Raw genomic sequence first — 16,652 nt, forward strand, 5'->3', positions numbered from 1 at the left:
TGTTATGCAAAATTTTGAAAGTAATGATTTTTAGAATTAGAATAATTTTTAATATCAAAAGAAAAAAATGTTTTTTGAACTCTTAAAAGAATAAAAAACAATCATAAATTGTCCAAATTTAAATTTTATAAAATAAATTGATGAAACCTAACAATAAAAGTATATAAATTATGAAGTAATAATTTGAGTCAATAAGTTTTTAAAGAAATTATTTTGAAAATGAAAATTAATAATATATAATTGTTTAGTCATTATTTATTATATTAAAAATTTAAACAAAAAAGTGGGAGTACATGGAGTTGATCCCCATATCTCTCCCATGTAAAGAGTGATGTTCTGCCACATGAGCTTTACTCCCTTTTACTGAGTCTTAGTACAATTATTAATTAATATTAGTCATTATTTACAGTTTTAAAAATTTAAAGGCATAGTGCTCTTAGAAGGATTCGAATCCATGTTTAATTGCACTGAAAAGCATTGCCCGTCCACCTGCTCTGGACACCATCTCATTCAACAAAATTAAGCATGTAAGCGTTGCCAGCAGTGATCGGATGTTCGCCCCCACCTTTGTTGCAGGTACTATACTACAAGTTATCTTACAAGCAACTGGCTTCTGACTATAACAAAATGATACCACCCGGCACCCAATATATATATATATATATATATATATATATATATATATATATATAAACATTTTTCATTAACCTTTCTTCTCGATGGATCCAGCATGGCTGGCCGTCTGACTCGCCAGGTGCTGGATCCGCCCCTGCTGGCAATACTTATTCTTTTGTGCTGCTGTTATTTGGCCGTAGTGCCCATTTGCTCTCTTTAGTGTTTCAATTTAATGGGCTGATTTCCCAAGAGATCAGTAAGCTTTTTGTTTGTTTAGAAAGAAAAGACTTGAGTTTTTGGTTGTCAATGCTACTGAAAGCACAAATGATTTCCTGACAATAGTTTCCTAATAATTTAATTACAAATGACATTTTTTGAGTCCATTGTTCACATTATAGTCGCTTTAACTCTTTCAGTTGATCTAACGTGATAAGATGAATAGCATGGTGCAAATTGAAATTCTAAAAATAAGAAAAAAAGTTGAAAACACAAAAATATATAAAGAATAATTTGATTGTAATTAGTAGTATAATTAAAAATTGTACAAAGTCTTTGTTTATATAGATAAAATAATTTCTTAATATTACAAATACAAGGAAAGTAAACTAAAATCCTAAAAGAAAAGAAAATTAAAAATCCTAAAAAGAAACAAAATTCTAATTCAAAAGAAAAAAAAGAAATTTTATTTTAATCAAGAAGAAGAAGAAATCATATTCTAAATAAGAAAAGGAAAAAAAGGAAATAAAGTCATTTTACAAAAAAAAAAAAAAAAAAAATTTAAAAAAAAAAAAAGAAAAAAAAGGAAAAAAAGTCATTTTAAAAAAAAAAAAAAAAAAAAGTATTAGTAATAGTAACGGATATTTATAATATGATTGTTTTACATCATTCTCCCATTGAAAAAATTCGTCATTGAGTTTGGTTGAAGAAGAAAAATAATAATTAATCAGGAGAAAATAATCAAGATTCTCTATCACATTGAATATTGAAGAAATATTCATCTCTTGATATACATTGTAAACATCATTATCCTTTGAAATTGTATCTTTAATGTCAACTTTTCTCATTTTAACTTGTATGCGACAAGTTTAATTGGGAGGTAAACGAAAACTTTCAATAATCAAAGAAATTCTTGACAATTTTAATCCAACCGATAAAGTCTCGATATGTAAACGACCTTTGAAGGTGGTTAAATCCATCCTCAATTTTTATTTTTTGGCCTATTCATACTATGCCCATAAGTTCGACCATGCATGAGTGTGTGAGAAAATTGATTTGTTCATATACTTGGAGGTCAAGTTGTAACTATCATCTTCATCCTTAAAAGAAAAATATAACCCGATGTTTCTTTCACATTGCTGGTGCCCAACCTTCCATAAGCATGATTATTTTAATTGATTGTTCCTTGTGTTGGGTTTTTGATACCCAATAAATCTCGGGTTATGATGTTAACGTGGGTTAATAATATTTCATAGGCATAGGCCGATGAATGAAATAAGTCCAACAACCAAGTCCATGAGCTACACCCGACCCGATTGTATTCCTTATGGATGGCTTGAATCTTGGCCCGTTTACCCTTTTAATGGCCTAACTTAAAGCCTAACACTAGAGTATATATTTGGCTATAACCCTAGCCACTCTGATATGATGATTGTGTGATTTTGAGAGAAGAAACAAGAGAATCCCGACTGCCCCCTTTTGTGTGAGAAAAAAGGTGTCCAGAAGTGTCCAAAACGTTGGTATAACGTGTGCAATTGGTGGTTCTTTTATAGTATATCTTTGTGGTGTCTTCTCTTAGCCTTTGTGACGATAAATTATCATCCTTTCTTGTCCTACGTGGGTAAGATTGAATAGCAACTAAGGTGAATCAATTGGTTGTGGTTTGGAGCCGTTTGGATTGGTTGTTGGTAGAGAAAGGTACGTTGGACTGAGCCTGAAAAACCACCGTTTGAAGATCCTTTTGAGAGAGCTTCCGCAACAATTGGTATCAGAGTTTCAAGGTGAAGGTTTTGGCTCGTGAAAAGTTTCCGGCTCCCGACCAGTCTCTGCGCGTGGCCTCCACGCGCCTCCGCCACGTGCCGCTGCCGTCCACATGCGCCTGACCTTCTTGATCGCCTCCACTTGCACGTTACCCCAGAGGTCTCCGTTTCCCCAAACTCCTTCTGGATTGGTCAAAAAAATAAAACAGAGGCTGATTTTTAACAGTTTTCTGGACAGTTTTTCGATCTGATTTCTGCTACGTTTCTGCCGATTTTCTGGACGATTTCTGGTAGATTTCACGAGCCAAAACCTTCACCTTGAAGCTCTGATACCAAATGTTAGGATCTTCCTCAAGCTGCTTAAGATGATTTCCGGGCTCAGTTAACCTTTAAAACACCGAATCAACACCAAAACCGAAGGTACCCGCCGCCGACCTCACGAGTTCTACCTATGGTTGCTTTTCTTCCTTCTGCTTGTTGTTTGCTCACTCACAAAAAATAAATACCACACAGGTAAGGGTCACAAAGACACAAGCAAGAGGTAGACAAAATCAAGGAGTAGAATGCACGAAGAAGAAGAAGAAGACACGGCCTCTCTCTCTCTCGGGTTCTTTCACAAAAAGGGGACCAAGGAAGGCTACGAGAGTTACCAATATATATATTAAACCAATGACAAACAATAAGGTAAGTTATATATATGGTAAGTGACCTCGACTAGGGTTATGACCCAATAGCACACCAACAAGCCACAAAGGTTTATTAGCCATCCAATAGGTAAAACAACGTTAAGTCGGGTCATCCCATTATTCGGTGTTGATTTATCGTTCAGTCATTCATGTCGACTGATAAAACTGGTTTACATCATCGCCCAGAAGGTCGTTTGACAACATGATGTCTAACAACCTCCACCTTGATGTCAAAGGACCTGCAAAGAGAAAACGTTTTCCATTAGTGACACCTCTAACAGAAAACCGATAAAATTGAAAATCATTTACCTGTACCGATATTTAGAAGCTCCTTGCAACTTCTAAACTTTATCAGTGGCAGCAGTTTCGTGCCCATATCCGAAGGATTATATTGTGTGTGGATTTTTTCAAGTCTTACTACTTCTTGTGATATTATATCCCTAATGAAGTGTAGCCTAACATCGATATGTTTAGTGCGTTCGTGAAAAACAGGATTCTTACACAGATGTATGGATGACTGACTATCAGAATACACAACCACATACTCATTCAAGACACTTAGTTCATGAAGTAGACCTCTAAGCCATAGAGCCTCTTTAATTGCTTCAGTGGTGGCAATATATTCTAACTCTGTAGTGGATAGTGCAACTATGTGTTGTAACTGTGACACACGAATTTGATAAGGTGAATACGTAAGAGGAAGTTGATTTCCTACCATCCTTATTTCCTGCATAGTTAGCATCTACAAAACCCTTTAATTTCACGCCTTCCTTATTAGCACTAAATTTTAGACCTACGTCACTTTTACCCTTTAAATATCTTAAAAGCCACTTTAATGCTTCCCAATGTTCAGGACCTGGATTAGACATGTACCTAGTGAGAGTACTAACAGCGAATCCTAAGTCCGGTCTAGTGCAAACCATCAAATACATTATGGAACCAATCACATTTGAGTATGGAATTTTACTCATGTATTCCACTTCACGTTCATTGCAGGGAGCTTGTTCTTTAGATAGAACAAAATGGTTTGCAAGAGGCAACGTGACAGGTTTGCAGTCACTCATATTAAACCTTTTCAACACCTTTGATATGTATGGAGACTGATGCAAGAATACGATGGAATTTGACCTATTTCATTCTATTTCCATGCTTAGAATCCTTTTAGCCTTTCCTAGGTCTTTCATGTCAAATTCTCCACTAAGGTCTGCTTTTATATTGTTTATCCACTTAGGAGATGATCCAACTAAAAGCATGTCGTCCACATAGAGCAACAAGAACAAATAATTGTTATCAGTCTCGTTGTGTTGAAAGTATAGGCAGTGATCGAATTTACTTATTTGAAATCCTATAGTGAGTACAAAAGAATCAAACCTCTTGTACCACTGTCTAGGTAATTGCTTTAGACCGTATAGGGATCTCTTCAGAAAACACACATAATTAGGTTTTAACTTGTCTTTAAAACCTTTTGGTTGATTCATAAAGATTTGTTCATCAACCTCTCCATGTAAAAAAGCGATTTTTACATCGAGTTGTTCAAGTTCCCAGTCAAAGAGCGCAACCAATGCGAGCATGACCCTAATAGTAGTGTACTTGACAACTGGTGAGAAAATCTCGTTATAATCAACACCTTCTTTCTATGTGTAACACTTCGCTACTAATCTAGCCTTAAATCTTAAGGGTTTTGAACTAGTTGATAGGGAGCCAAAAACTTTTGAAGAGGCTATGAATAGTGGTCAATTTAAGGAGTGGCTTAAGGCTATGAAAGAAGAGATAAGTTCTCTAGCAAAGAATCAAAAGAACAATCTCCACCTTGATGCCCAATAAATCTGCAAGCAATCAAAACACATAGTTAAGACTTGCATAATCAAGGTAGCCAATAAAATTTGATCACAGACCTTACCTCGTATTTTCAACTTGAAACACATACCATACCTGCTCCATGTACTCACTGGGGTTAAGGTCAAAAAACATCCAAGTAGAAGCAAATATTTAACAGTAAACAATCAAGAGCAAATACACGTGTGATGACGATATACTATAGGATAACACACAGAAATCTTTTCAAAAAACACGTTCACATAGAACCATAGATTAACACCAAGTCAATCAAACCAGGGTCAACCACATATACAACACATGCATAAATGACCCTAAGAAAAGATCTCACTACACTTATCCTATCCCATTCCGTGTTGCTCACACCTCCAGAACACATATCTCCTCTCATCGCCCACCAAGCTCACTAGACAGATCACTCAACTCATGTCTAACTGGTAAGTCACAATAGATCCTTAGTCTACGGGATAATTCTCTATCTCCACATCACTTCTCCCAACCTACATGGATAATGGGTCTCCACCTAACAGAAGTGATAGAAGTGCCCCTCTCACACTCCACCTGATCAGGGTCTCTTTCCAGATAAAGGATCCTAGACATTTGATCACATCTCCACTCGTGATCCAAATGTCACACTCTACATCCCTCGTGCATATCACCAATGCACCTCTAGGCATCTATACTCCACCTCACCAAAAGACATTCAACTCATTGCTAATGCATCTCAAACTCACTATAGCAAAACAACACCTTTCGGTGACCACAAAGGTTAATCCACTCACCAATGCTCCCAAAAAATTCACAAAGAAAATAGTGAAGGTGGCACTCTCAAAGAGAATCGAAGAAAGAGTCGGTTACTTCACAACACTCACAAAGGAGGCTCACAAAGAGGAAGAATATAACCCTAACATGGCTGCCTCACATAATCTCACAAACCACATAGGCTCACAAAGATAAAGGAGAGAAACCACTGCCCAACTTTCTTCTCACTACCACACTCTCACACCACTCACAAAGCAAATAGAGTATGCCACAAAACGTAACCCACTATGCATGTAAACATATTACACAAAGTAATAAGTCACTTTAATTCATGCAATTACACATATCAAACATATTGAAAGTGTAAAATCAACATCGCAACAGAATTAAGTGACCACATACATGCAGGAAGGATTACACACAGATGCAATGCAAGAACCAAGTTTATTCTCTCAATAAAACTCACTAGGATCACTACTCGACCCTAAAGTCATATTCGCCTTGTCTCTATCCTTATCTTTCCTTTTATTATCATCCTAGGACAATCTCTTTCAACTATGTCCAAATTTCACCCCAGTTAAAATATATGATTTTTTTGCATTTACCTTAGACCCACATTTGCTAACAATGCCAAATAATGACCACAAGTAAAGTATGAACATAATTCACATAGAATAGTCCAGTAAACTTTCCTAAGGCCACATGCAATTCTAATAATGTAGAAAAAATTGATAGCAAATTCACAAAGAATTTAAGGCAAATAATTAACAAATAATTCCTAGGTCTAGCAACAGGCAATGGTTACCCCTTCATGGTAACCCCAAACCTAATGTCACTCCACATGATGACCTCTAATGCAAAAAATAAATAATTAACCTATACATTTATTTTAACTGCAATAATAAAAAGCAAAGAATACGATACCGAGCGGACCACGTCTGAAGGTCTGTAAATTATGGGACACGCAAATTTAACACTTTAGGACCACCACTATTCGTCCTAAAGTCTCTGAAAACTACAACAATCAAGAAATCACGATCGAGTTCCGAACGTCCGAAGAACAACGCTATCTAGATTCTTCTGCATACCCTGAAACAGAAAATTTTCAACATGAAAAATGTCAGAAATAATGAGAGGAACTGCCTGAAGAGACCATCGCCATAAAACTACACACGTGCCCAATCAGTCTCTGCGCGTGGTCTTCACACGCCTCCGTCACGTGCCGCCTTCGTTCACACGCGCCTGACCGTATTGATCGTCACCACCTGCACGTTACACCAGTGGTTTCCATTTCTCCAAACTCCTTCTGGATTGGTTAGAAAACACCAAAACAGGGGCTGATTTTTAACAGTTTTCTGGACAGTTTTTTCGATTTGATTTCTGCTACGTTTCTGTCGATTTTCTGGACAATTTCTGATAGATTTCACGAGCCAAAACCTTCACTTTGAAGCTCTGATACCAATTGTTGCGGAAGCTCTCTCAAAAGGATCTTCAAACGGTGGTTTTCTAGGCTCAGTTTACCTTTAAAATACCGAATCAACACCAAAACCGAAGGTACCCGCCGCCGACCTCACGAGTTCTACCTATGGTTGCTTTTCTTCCTTCTGATTGTTGTTTGCTCACTCACAAAGAATGAATACCACACAGGTAAGGATCACAAAGACATAAGTAAGAGGTAGACAAGATCAAGGAGTAGAATGCACGAAGAAGAAGAAGACACGGCCTCTCTCTCTCTTGGGTTCTTTCACAAAAACGGGACCAAGGAAGGCTGCGAGAGTTACCAATATATATAGTAAACCAATGACAAACAATAAGGTAAGTTATACATATGGTAAGTGGGCTCGACTAGGGTTATGGTCCAATAGCACACCAACAAGCCACAAAGGTTTATTAGCCATCCAATAGGTAAAACAACGTTAAGTCGGGTCATCCCATTATTCGGTGTTGATTTATCGTTCAGTCATTCATGTCGACTGATAAAACTGGTTTACATCATCGCCCGGGAGGTCGTTTGACAACATGATGTCTAACACCTTACTGTTGCAAATTTAGGGCAATTCCTTTTAGATACCACAAATCGCTTGTTGCTCTTCGAAGATTTTGGACAACCTCGTTCCTTTAGCAGAGGAGTGAAGATCTTGAAACCCTATTGTGTGTGGTTGTCGATCCCACATCTATAGTGATTTCAAACTTCAAAGTTATGTGGTTGAACCCTAGGTGGTGCATAAATCATTTGGTGTTGGTCTTGATGTGGATTTGCTTCTTGGTGACCGACGAAATATAGTCGTTGAGCTTGTTATGGTAGGTTAATGATGGGTTGCCATCGACCTTGTTGATTTGTGTCATTGAGGAAATATAGGCGTTGAAGTACTTGTGATTTTTTTAGGGCCCTGGGTGGTAAGTTTGATATAATCTCTTGGTTAATGCTTTTCATCATATGGTACATGTTCACGAAAATAATATTTCGAGTTAAATCGCGACAAGTAATAAAGTAAAAATTAGAGTCCAACTGTCCTCCCACAGAGATTTAGTAGTTTAATTCTAACTCAACCTTAACATGACCCAAATACTTCAACTAGAAAATTATGAATTGATTAACCCTAACCTAGACTAAATATGCAATTGTATGTGAATTTGATGAACTATAATACAAATTGACATTTTGAATGCAAGATGGATGTAATTAATGAATGTAAAGCACACTAGGATCACTAATCTCCAAGCATCGTTCACTTTTAACCCTAATTTCACAAATTGACAACACGTTGAATTTTTGAAGAATCAATGCTCATAAGTCTATCCAAAAATCTCTCTCAAGTAAAGTTGAACCTACTCTCATGTACTACCAACATATATCTCTATGACGAGGGCAATTATACAAGAGTGTATGTGGTTTTGTAAGCCCTTAAAGATTTACACAAGGCATAACGGTATATCTCTATCCCCTATCGGATCGTACAATAATTTATACCTTGTCGAACTCATTCCCCTTCTCTCGAATGCATGAAATAAGTCACCGCATTTATATAATTACGTGCACATAATTATTGAAGCAATTGATTGTTTATAAATCATTCAAATTCAAGAAATGCGTTTTGATGTCAAACTTGCAAAACTAGAAATTAAAAATCACATCATCAAATTCATCGATCTTCTAGTGCATGAAAATCTAGCTTAGCAAGGATAAAATAACAAAATATATAATAACTTTAAGAAACGACATCACCGATATGAGAATTGGCGTGTAGTCCCGTAGATCTTCGCATTTCTCTTCATGATTGTAGTGCAAAATCTCCTCCAATATGAGTTCTTTTCTCTCCCCAGGCGTGTTTTTCAATTATGATGACTTTTAGGTTTTTATATTACGTCCCGATTAGGTTTCCATAAGAGTTTGCACATAGAACGGAAACTACAGAATCACGGCAAGACATTAACCATGTGACCGTATGGTTGTGAGCCATGCGATAGCATGATTCACCTAAACTCTCCTTTTGTCTTCTCGATTTGCCACCGTGCGATCACATTGTGGATCCTACCATGCGATTGCATGGTAGTGACCATGTATGATGATTTTAATTTTGGTCCCCGATTTCCAATCTCATGTGTTATGACTTATTTTCTCATTCTTTCTTCTCCCAATACTTCAATTCTTCCACAAATTGATCCATGAGTCTTTCACTTCGTTTGTACTCCGGTTTATCTTTTGATTATTTACATGTGTGTCCCTGAAATTTTATTCTTTTCCATCTTGGTCCATTTTCTTCAATTTCATTCTTCTAATGCCTCATACTATCACTGAAGTGGTACTTAGCATGTTCACATTCTAGATTCGTCCTTTGTGTCAACTTTCAATTATTTGCACTTTGATCCCGAAACTTTTATTTTCTTTCGTTTTGGCCCCCATTTTGCATCTTTTCTCTTGAATTTCATCACATCCATCAATATGATCTTACAAAACAAAATTACATAGAATTCTACCATATCCAACCAATTTCATCAACAATTAGTCATATTTTGTGGACCAAATAAGTGTGTAAAAATACACTTATCAAATCCCCGAACTTGAACTATTGTTTGTCCTCAAACAAAATAGTGACTTGACTCTATACAAAACATGGCTTGATAAACTGTCGTGTCTTAATATTGAAATTCTGTAATTAAATTAGGAAATAGTCTCAATCATGCAAGAATAAAATCAACATTTACCTATAAGATGCAAAACTCAACGTGTGTGTGTGAACTCATGTCAACATATCAAGCTAATGATTGGTTTATTCCCAATCCATGGTGGTCAAATATGTCTTTTCCTCGCTCAAGAGATGTACACCCCAAACTTATTCTTTTCACTCACTCATCTCGAAGTGTGCTCTAAAGTTAGGAGTTTAAACAACTGCAGTCCTTTTCCTCTCTTAACTTGGATAAGTTTCACGATTACAAGTTCACATGACTACAAGTAGAGGCTCTCCTATATTTTGACGGCTTCAACCCTTAAGACTAAAATAGGCTACTTGCCTCACATTAAAGGTATAATTTCATTAACCAAAGGTCCAAGGGCTTTCTTCACATTATTGTGTCTTTTATTCAATTATTTTCAGAAATTTATTTTTTGATTTTTTGGTCATCTTCTCATTTGTTTTTTTATATAAAGTCTGTAGCGAGATTTAGGCCGGTGGCTCCCAAACCAATTGACTTTAGGGCACCAAGTTTTAAAATACTCTTACATGCTTACTAGTTCGAGTCATAAATGTTGAGAGGGAAGTGCTATTTTCACCTTACTTAGTTTTATGCCCCTTTTCATTTTTTTTCTAGATATTCAATTTTCAAAACCAACCCCTAACTTAAAACTTTCACTTAATTTTCATCTTAATGGTCTAGGCAATCCACACAATAAAATTTCATGTACGGAATCCCTACATAACTCAAAGTTTCCATGTAATTGTTCAACCATATCCAAACTACTCTAAAAAATGGTTTGTAGGTTAATACAATATAGGGCTTTCGATTTTGTCCTACTTTGTTCATGGTCCCAATCACTAACCTAACATGTAAAGCATGAGTGCGTGCGCAAAAAATGTCAAGTATTACATCAACAAGTGCAAGTTAATTAAATTCTTCACCATATCCACAGTTTCTGATGCAAACCTATTCCAATATTCATATCATAGCCGACAAGGCTATCAAGCCCACACAAGTACATAAAAACATAAAAATGAATAGAACATGCAAATTTCATGATTTTTTATTGGAAGCACTCGACAAGCACTCAATGTAGCAATTAAACACAATTACTGATGAATATATACAATGTGACAAAAAATAGATGCCATAATTATGCCATCTCCCCGAAACTTATTCAATACATTGTCCTCAATGTAAAAAATAATAGAAGTTTAAAAGGCATAATTTAAGGACAATATCAAAATGCAAGTACAAAAATAGGTTATTCAATACTACCCTGATCAGTATGGTGTGGTGATGGAAAGCCGGGACCCGCAATACCATCTCTTGGTTGTAAAGTCCTAAATTTTTGTGAAATAGAATTAATTTTTATATGTTATATTTTAATATTTTGAAAAGTTAGGGACTAAGATGATACATAGCAAATTTCAATTTTATTTGGGTCAAATAATTAGATTTTGACCGAGCAACAATAAGTATATGAATATTGGGCTCGTTGGATAGATTGAAATTAGTGACGCATATTAGACTCGAGAAAAAGTTGATTTGGTTAAGCGATGCCCAAATTATCGAGGTCAAAAGATATGGTGCTAAATGGTTTTAATTAAGTTAAATTAATGAATCTATAAATTAATGAATCTATTCCTTCATTTATCTCACGTTCATATGGTTTCTTCACTTCAACAATTAATAACTTCCCCATCCTATATTTATTAATCATTTTCTTCTATATTTTTATTTCACTCAAACAAGAAAGACTTTGTAGTAACATTTATAGAGCATTCTTCATATCTCAATATTTTTCTTTGGGCTGAAACGCATTTGAAGGTTAAGGTAGGATACGACATGCAAGTGGTTGTCCCGTTTAATTTTTGTTATTTCATATTGATAAATATTTTCGTTAATGATATGAAATGATATGATATGACATATATGACCATCCGGTACAAATGATATGATATGATTGAGCTCTTACCGGTTAAAGATATGATATGACGGTGCGATTTATTTTGATATATGAATGATAAATGTTATTCGAGATTGTACGAATATTTGTATCCTACTGAGTATTCTTTATACTTATCCCTTTTCCCTACCTTACAGGTTAGTACGGGTTGTGTCGGAGTGCGATGGCTCGATGGTGTGGTTGTGCCTCGTTTCATGGGACAAAACTCTAAAATCTAGCACGTAACTTTATTTGTATTTAATATTATTGCAATAGACACATATGTTTAATTTAATTATTTGGACAAGTTCGCTAAAAATTTAGTTGCATGTTTTCTAGGATATTAACATTCCCATCTCTTTAAATGTTTAAATTGCACTCGAATTTTAATTAAGATTTATGATATTTGGTGTAAATCCCATCTTACCTTTCTGCCATTTTAAAACTATTGGATGCTAAAACGGACAAGTGGCTGCATAAACGTCAACAGTTATATATATATTTTTTACGGTCACTTATCACCAAAAGATTTAAATTCAATGATTGAATACATGTATGGTGCTGTACACTTTTATAAAAATCAGAAAGTATGCATGGGGCTACATACTTCAACTAAAATCAGGCATGTATGTTTTAAAAGGTGTAAAATACCTTGTGGTTGCGTCAATTGTATAAAAGGGATGAAATGAATATATGTATTAAAGTTTTTACTCTTTCACTTGACACTATTTTATTTCGGGATAACATTATTATAAACCCATTTATTTTTGAAGAAACGTTTGGTAGCGACTTAAATTTTAAAGTACAAAAAAAAAAAATTTGGGTCGCTACATTGGTGGTGGAAATAGTCGAGTTAGGTTCTACCTCATCAACTCAGACTGCTAGGCCTGCATATCTCGAACCCTGGTCTCCAACCCACCTAAATGGTCCTATGTCTCATTTACTCTCAACTGGATACCGTCTATTCGACCAACGTACATACCCAACCGTCCATTCATGGTGTCCACTTCTCTTCTTGAGGTCAAGGACTCTCTGCTGGCATTTGATGCAAAGTTTATTTTGATGTGCATGTCTTCCCGCACCTATTGTATGTCAGTACTCATAGCCTGAAATGCTTGCTGAAGGCTTTGAATGTCTCAGCTGGATTCGGTCATAGTAGCAAACATCTGCCTCAATAGCTGTATGTTGACATCAATAGGTGGCAGAGGGGCCTATAGCATTTTTATATCCTCAGCCGTCTGTCCTAGGGTTGCTTGGTGCAGCCTGCAATTCTCATTCTCCATCTTTTTCAGTGTTTTTCCTTGGCTCTATCCTGAGCCTCCAATGTGATGTTTCTAATAAAGGGGCTGTGTTTCTCAAGTATTTTCTCGGATGGGATAATGACACCTGCAACCCTGTAAATCCCACTGATTAGGCTTGGGAATATCAATGAACATTGTCATCACCCTATATTCCAATTGTATGTATCTGATCGTAGATGAAGATGGCAAGATCAATTTTATTCCCTTGAACCAGATGATATATGAACCCAGCCTTCGGATCAGTAAATATCATCCTATGTGTGGTGGTCTCGATATTGTGATACATGAATAGCCATAGAATGGCTATAGATAGAGTAAGCTCAATCTGGTGCCATTCTGTTGTTTGGAGGGGCCATGCATTTTCTCGCCCCAACAATATCTCGGCTACCTCATGCCAATTAAAATTGCCCTGGATGGGGACGACATTGTTCCAGCTCAGCTGATAGTAGTCGTGGGTGACCTCAGGTGAGAACATGATCCATTTTCCTCTTATCCACATGTGCTGTAAATGTTCTGACCCTGGAGTATCTATTCCAGTGTTGAAATTTGCATAGAACTCCCTAACTAAGCCTTCATAGAAAGGGTGTGGTCACTCTACTACGTTCTCCTATTCACAAATTTAGACCAAATTAACTAGCTCAAACCCAAGAAAGCATCCAACTTAACAAGCCTTTCCGGAAGCATCGCTCAATGGCTAATAATGGTCAAGCATCAGGCTGCATTCTCGGGAGTTAAAAATCTCCTGAAACCCCATTAGGGCTCTATAGTTCGCGCAGTACCTGTGTGGAACCGACCTTTTTCTTTTTTTTTTTGATGTTCGCTTATGTGGTATTCTGTAAAGATGCAAAATTTTGCATATCAGACCATATAGTGGGAATGGATGTGGAAGAAAAGCATGAAAGAACATATATAAGGCACAATCCCCCAAACTTGTTTCAAGGTATATGTGTATACTGTTGGTGTGTCGGATACATAGTTTATGTTTTGAAAATATAGTTTATATCACAAAAATGTAAATCACCAGCAACACTTAGCTTAAACATGCACTTTGTTTAGTTTGGAACCATGACTAACTTGGGACTTTCACTGTCGTGCATCATCAAGGATAGTTGAAATTTTCCGGAGCCATCTCTAGGCATATGAAAGTATTCATATGATTCTAGCTCATATCCAAAATTCAAGTCAATTGGGTGTTGATTGGGCTGGTAAATTAAAGGGTGAATTGGGTGAGGTGGGATCCCATGACTTAGCTATTTTTGCGCCTAGTTGTGTTCAACTTGGGTGTTAAGTGTTTTCCACTCATTTCCATAGGTATTTATCACAACACACAATTCAATTCAACATCAATCACCTCAAGTGTAAAATTCACAAAATTACACAAAAACCCGTCACTTAGGAATTCCATCAAACACCTCGTGTGCATAATGAGATTTTCCTATATTTTGTAATGCATATGTGGTAATCTACCCTTTTTCTTCACAAAATAGCTACAACCAAAACAATAAATGCCATACTTCATCAAGCAACCCAAGAGAATCAAGATGTGTGTGTGTGTATATACACACACACACACACACACACACACACACACCGTAAAGAGCAAGCTCGTGCGGTCGCATAAAGTAAGACATTAGGGCCAAATTGGGCCCTGATTGACGACCTGTGACCTCATGGAGGATTAGTCTATGCGATTGCATAGACTAACTCCAATTTTTTTTATTTTCGTCCCCCCATATTAAAATTATTGTGAAAAGTGTATGTACATAAGGAAGAATACTGTAAAACATACTCAAATTTTTCCAAATTTTTTCTGAATCTCAATTTTCGAATTAAGACTTGACCTGCTTTTTCCTTAGAATTGTCAAAACATAATTTAAACCATATGGGGTGTGTGTGGGCCGTGAATTCAGTTTTAAAGCCAAATTTATGATTGAAATCATGCATTGACCCCGAAAAATTTAGAGAAGTCCTAATTGTGCCTCGAAATGCGTGAAACTCACACTTAACCACCAAAACAAGAATTTAACCCTCATGACTTGTTCTCAATGCATTGGGACTTGTTTGGACAATGCTTATGACTGATGATCTACAGCTACCAAACATGCTAAAAAATATGAAAAATTCCTAAACTAGTACACAAAATTAAAATAACTTAAAAGAATACAATGGGTTGCCTCCCATCCATCGCTAGTTTATAGTCGATAGCTCGACTCTCTCATATCTACTTCATTCTGGTGTCTTGAGGTGGACTGTGGACTTTTCCTTGGAAAATTCTCCGCTTCAGTAATGTTTCAGCCTTTGTCCATCGGCTGTGAAGGTTCCCTTGCATTCATGGTTGATCTTAATAGCCTCATTTGGTAGCACCTTTTTAATAGTGTAAGGACCTGACCACCTTAACCTCAATTTTTTCGGGAAGAGCTTGAGTCTAGAATTATAGAGTAAAACTTTCTGCATTGCTTCAAACTCTCGCCTCTGAATATGCAAATCATGCCACTTCTTAGTGCATTCCTTGTAGAGCTTTGAATTTTAAAATACTTACAATCTGAGCTCATCAAATTTGTTAAGTTGTAGCAAACGATTTTCACCGATGCCTTTAAATCCATGTTCAGCTATTTCATTGCCCAATAAGCTCGGTGCTCTAACTTGAGTGGTAGATTGCAGGCTTTCCCAAAAATAAGGTGGTATGGAAACATTCCTATGGGTATCTCAAATGCTATTCTGTAAGCCATAATGTATCGTCAAGCTTTTTAGACCAGTCTTTCCCCAAAGAACTCACGGTGACCTCAAGTATCCTATTCAATTGCCGAATTGGAGACTTCGATTTGCCCACTGGTTTGAAGATGATATGGGATAGCTACTCGGTGTTTAACACCATATTTACTCAATATCTGCTCAAACTGGCGACTGCAGAAGTGTTTACCCCATCACTAATTATAGCCAGTGGTTTGCCATAGCAGGTAATGATGTACTTTTTCGGGAATCCAGTTACCCCCTTAGCATCGTTGGTTGGTAGTGCAACTGCTTCTACCTACTTTGATACATAGTCAATTGCCCCTAGGATATATTGATTGGAGAATAATGGGGGAAAAGGTCCCATAAAGTCAATTCTCCAAACATCAAATATTTCCACCTCCAAAATACTATTTAGTGGCATTTCATTCTTCCTTGAGATGGTCCCAGTACGTTGACATCTATCACAACTCTTCACAAATTTGAAGGCATCCCTGAATAATGTAGGCTAGTAAAATCCCAACTTCAAAACCTTTGCCGCTGTCCTTGAAGCTCCAAAGTGCCCTGTATTCCAGAATTTGAGGCACTTCTTCTTCAGGCACACACTGTCGAATAATCTAAT

Source organism: Olea europaea, chromosome 6, assembly GCF_002742605.1.
Source record: "Olea europaea var. sylvestris chromosome 6, O_europaea_v1, whole genome shotgun sequence".
NCBI lineage: Eukaryota > Viridiplantae > Streptophyta > Magnoliopsida > Lamiales > Oleaceae > Olea > Olea europaea.